Genomic DNA, 6,000 nt, shown 5'->3' on the forward strand with positions numbered 1-6,000 from the left:
CTGGACTTGGACCTCTGACGCCTTGCTATAGCCCCGACTACCCGCTTGTCTCTCGGACCTGCTTTTCTCCCATTGGATTCTGCCTCTCTTGCTCAACACTCATGGTAACACTCAGCAGTTAATTTCCATACATAGTCACAACCATCAGAATCAGAAATACTTTATTAATCCCCGAGGGGAAATTAAGATTTTCAGCACAATCCCATTCAAGAGCAGACAAACATTACAGGGAGACAGAACAGGATCGCTGAAGGGTCTGCCATCTTCCGCCGCCCCTTAGAAAAAAGGTGAGATACAGGTAAACAATGGGAGGGGGCGGGGAGAGTCCTTGACTGAGGCCAAGGGAAAAAACAACTCATAGCTATAGTACACATCCCTCTTAGATGTGTGTAAGAGGGAAACATCAACGAATACAAAGGACATTAAAGGCATTGAAAGAGCAGAGCTGATGCAACCAGCCACTTCTACATACAGCTATGAATAAAAAGTAAAAGAAACATATACACTGTGGCGGCCTGTGCGGTGTTCCAAGCCATCGTCTGCTGGGGTGGAGGGAGCATGGCCAGAAACAGGAGCAGACCCAACAAAGCAACCAAAAGAGCCATCTCCACTCTCGGCCGCCCACCGACTCTCGACCAAACAAGTTTTCATATATGCTGCTTCCTGGTCATGGAATGAATCGCAAAAGGATCTGAGGTACAGGCAATTTGAAGGATCAAGAAACAGTTTCTATTGGGCATTGTACCGGTACTTCTTTTTAAATAGTTTTTACTTAATCATTTTATATATTTTTTTACCCATCACGTGCTTTTATGTTAAAGGAGGAGTAAAAATTGCATGTCAAGTCATCATTAAATGGCCCTGACATGTCAAAAGGCATTGATAAATCATGTTCTTTTCGAATACCTCTATAACTGATATCGGTGGTTTAGCCAGAAGATGAGAATTTCAAAATTAGATTGACAGCCCCAAAATCTTATTGTTTTCATTTCGATGTTCCGCCCTCCACAGTCTTAACCAATGAGAAAGTCCACGAGTGTGTTACATCCAGGTTGCCAATTACGCACTGCCATCTTCGTCTATCTACTGCCACTGGTAAAAGTATTAAACATGCCAGACCTTAGTAAATCTTGAAGCCCTCATTATGATTCTCATCTTATTTATGACAAAGCCAGGATTTTTTCCACCCAAATTGAAGATGAACTCCACCAAAACCCCTATAACCCAAACTCTAAATCCAACCCTCTAAGATAACATATTTATTTAGTGCGGGAAAATACATATTGGTGCTGCATATGTAATACTTTAAACCAGGGGTCCCCAAACTTTCTGAACCAGGGGCCGAGCTCTGTGTGTATATACTATATATATATATATATATATATATATATATATATATATATATATATATATATATATATATATATATATATGTATGTATGTATACATTTATATATGTATATATAGTATATATATAAATAAATGCTACCAAATATATATATATATATATACATATACATATATATATATATATATATACATATACATACATATGTATATATATATATATATATATATATATATATATATATATATATATATTCCTCACCCACTAATTGACTAAAAGAGTATGTCGCGTGTGCCTGCTCACCCTGCTCACTGCAGCGCGAGCGCAATGGTGTCTCGTTATGGATTGGAAAATGCAATTTTAGACAATATCATTTGCCTGAGCGGCAGTACCCGAGAGTAACAAGAAAATAGATTACAAAGAACAAATAAAATAAAAACTTGACACTTCCCGCAGGCCACATTTCGGGAACAACAGCAACTCAGCCACAATGTGGTGGGCCACGTAAACTGACAGAGAGGGGTCAGCGGATGTTAAAGCGCATAGTGCAAAAAGGTAGCCAACTTTCTGCAGTCATTTGCTACAGAGCTCCAAACTTCATGTGACCTTATAATTGCCCGCATACAGTACGCAGACAGCTTCATGGATTGGGTTTCCACGGCCGAGCAACTGCATCTAAGCCATACATCACCAAGTCCGATGCATAGCATCGGATGCAGTGGTGTAAAACACGTCCCCACTAGACTCTAGAGCAGTGGAGAGTCGTTCTCTGGAGTGATGAACCACGCTTTTCCATCTGGCAATCCGATGGACGGTGGTGGGTTTGGAGGTTGCCAGGAGAACGGTACATTTTTGTAATGCATCGTGCCAAGTTTGAAATTTGGTGGAGGAGGAATTAAGGTGTGGGGTCTGTTTTTCAGGATTTAGGCTTGGTCCCTTAGTTCTAGTGAAAGCCACTTTGAATGCTCCAGGATACCAAAACATTTTGGCCAATTCTATGCTCCCAACCTTGTGGGAACAGTTTGGAGCAGGCCCCTTTCTCTTCCAGCATGACTGTGCACCAGTGCACAAAGCAAGGTCCATAAAGGCATGGATGTCGGGTGTGGATGAACTTGACTGGCCTGCACAGAGTCCTGACCTGAACCCGATAGAACACCTTATGGATGAATTAGAACCAGGCCTTCTCGACCAACATCAGTGCGTGAACTCACTAATGCGCTTTTGGAAGAATGGTCGAAATTCCTGTAAACACACTCCGCAATCTTGTGGACAGCCTTCCCAGAAGAGTTTAAGCTGCAATAGCTGCAAAAGGTGGACCAACATCACATTGAAGCCTATGTATTATGAATGGGATGGCATTTGAAGTTCATATGTGAGTCAAGGCAGGAGGCTGAATACTTTTCGCAGTATCGTGTTTCTTCACTTCAAATGTAGTTTGATGATGTAGCCAAAAGAGGGCAGCATCAAATCATTTAATTGGCTGAGACATGACTTCTGCTCCTCCTCAAGAGAGAACAATGATAAAGGCTTCATGCAGAACATGCACATTACACTTTCCACTCACTGGTAGATGCACTCAAGATTGTGTGTGCAGATGATGAGTTGCTGTATGGACTGGAGGGATGGGTGTGTGGGGGCTGGGTTTTGACCTGTAAAAGCCGTGAGGCTTCATTCTTTCGCTGCATTATTAATGAATCTTTTTCTGGTAACATCTCTCTAGCCTGAAAACTGTGGTAGGGAAGAGACAAGTAATATAATAATACGGTATATAATCATTTACCACCCATCCCCACCACCCCACGCACACACATGTGTGTCTGACCTACAATACCTGCAGACAAGGTTAAAGTTTTGTGTTTAGATTTCATCTAAAAATGGTTAGAGTTGGGTTAAGGTTAGGAAATCACAGTATGAATGAAGGACTGAAAGCCTAAAAGTAGGTTAGGGTTAGGGTTGGGGTTGGGGTTATCCCTGTTGACTGTGAGATGGGTTGGAAAATATTATTATGACCTTTTTTTATTCTGGGAGCAAAATGTGGAAGACTGTGGTATGTAAAGGGATTTGTCTGGAAAAGATGGGCTCCTCCCTGCACCAACAAGCCAACTACAACTGTTGAAGTCACTGCAGCCTCAGCCTTTGTGGTTAAGCCTCTTACTGTACACACACACACACACACACACACACACACACACACACACACACACACACACACACACACACGAAGGTGCATGCACATGTTTTCAGCTCTAGTGTCTGGCATCCAGTTTGCTGCATGGAGCTGCAACATTGACACTGGCCTTATTCCATCAATCTTACATACAAAAAAAACAGTCGTATTTAAATATTTTAAAGCGCTACTACTCAGAAGCTTTCAGCCTGTGTGTGTGCGTATATGCGTCAAGGGGCAGGGGTTGACTTATGTTAGGGAATGTGTTAGTGCACATGTGTTTCAGTGTGCATGCATGCCAAATGTGGTTTTACATTTATGTTTAGTACTGAATAGGGGGTTGATCTATTAAAATCCGAATACCAGCGTGTGCAAACTATAATGGTGTGTTCTGAGTGATCAACTAAAACTGTGTACAATTGATGACAAGTGCAAAAGTCATGCAGACCACCCTATTTAAATAGGCATTTTATGAATACTACCAGCATTATGTGACCATAGAAGCACTCATTTTACTCCACATTCATGTTGCATTAGACTTCCTTTCTATTGTAATTTACATTTGAACTTTACAGTACAGATAAGAACGAAATTATGTTGCATTAGCTTGTTGTAGTGCAGGATAAAACAGCAAAAAGGTGCAGATATAAATACATAGATTACTGTACAGATAATTATATTGCACTTTTGCATTTGCATCCACGTTTATGGATGTATGTTATATTGTCTTTATAGTCCAGCGCAGGGGTAGGGAACCTACGGCTCCAGAGCCAGATGTGGCTCTTTTGATGACTGCATCTGGCTCTCAGATAAATCTTAGCTGACATTGCTTAACACGATAAGTAATTAATAATTATGCTCAAAATATAAATAACGTTCAAAATATTAAACATTCTCATGCATTTTTATCCATTCATCCATTTTCTACCGCACCTGTTCAAGAAGTTGCATTAATTGTAGAATTATTTTATTTATTACTGGTTTACTATTTACTATTACTATTTATTACTAGCTTCAGAACAACAATGTTATTAAAAAGAATAAGAGACTTATTATACTCTAAAAATGTTGGTCTTACTTAAAATGCACGCATTTAGTTGTATTCAGTGTTAAAAAATATTATATGGCTCTCACGGAAATACATTTTAAAATATTTAGCTTTCATGGTTCTCTCAGCCAAAAAGGTTCCCGACCCCAGTTCCAGCGAGTAAATCCGTTTTTGGGGGGAATTGAGGGGATTATTATGATGCGTTCAAGAGTCTCATGGCCTGAGGAAAGAAGCTGTTACACAACCTGGAGGTTCTGCTACGGAGGGCGCGGAACCTTTTTCTAGAGTCCAGCAGTGAAAACAGTCCTTGGTGGGGGTGGGAGGAGTCTCTGCAGATTTTATGAGCCCTGGTCAGGCAGCGGCTTTTTGCGATTTCCTGGATAGGAAGAAGAGGAGTCCTGATGATCTTTTCCGCCGTCCTCACAACTCTCTGCAGAGACTTCCAGTCTGAGGCACTGCAGGCTCCACTCCAGATAGAGATACTGTTGGTCAGTAGGCTCTCTATAATGCCTCTGTAGAATGTGGCGAGAATGGGGGGAAAAAGAGCTGTGCTCTTTTCATCGGACACAAAAATGTGCATGCGCTGCTGAGTTCTTTTTTCAAAAGCTCTGGTGTGGAGAGGTCATATTGTCAGTTATCTGCACCCCCAGGAACTTGGTGCTGCTTACGATGCCGTTGACGAAAAGTGTGGCTGGACTGATGGTTGAACCCCTTGGTCTTGTCGATGTTCAAGACCAGATTGTCGGTTCTGCACCAGTCTATCAGATTTTTCACCTCCTCCCTGTAGTCCATGTCGTTGTTGTCACGGATGAGGCCCACTACTGGTTGTGTTGTCCACATACGTCACAATGTGGTTAGTAGTAGACCTGGCGCAGCAGTCATGGGTCATCAATATTAATGTCATACCTGTGAGGTTTTGCAATGTTGAACAAGCAGCACACATCTATAATATTTGAAACCTTTATTGCAGTACAAAATCATAATCTAGACCAGTGGTTCTCAAACGGGGGTACGCGTACCCCTGGGGGTACTTGAAGGTATGCCAAAGGGTACGTGAGATTTTTTAAAAATATTCTAAAAATAGCAACAATTCAAAAATCATTTATAAATATATTTATTGATTAATACTTCAACAAAATATGGATTTAAGTTCATAAACTTTGAAAAGAAATTCAACAATGCAATATTCAATGTTGACAGCTAGATTTTTTGTGGACATGTTCCATAAATATTGATGTTAAATATTTTTTTTTTTTTGAAGAAATGTTTAGAATTAAGTTCATGAATCCAGATGGATCTCTGTTACAATCCCCAAAGAGGGCACTTTAAGTTGATGCTTACTTCTATGTGTAGAAATCTTTATTTATAATTGAATCACTTGTTTATTTTTCAACACATTTTTTGTTATTTTTAAATCTTTTTTTCCAAATAGTTCAA

Source organism: Nerophis ophidion, linkage group LG16 (assembly GCF_033978795.1).
Source record: "Nerophis ophidion isolate RoL-2023_Sa linkage group LG16, RoL_Noph_v1.0, whole genome shotgun sequence".
Taxonomy (NCBI): domain Eukaryota; kingdom Metazoa; phylum Chordata; class Actinopteri; order Syngnathiformes; family Syngnathidae; genus Nerophis; species Nerophis ophidion.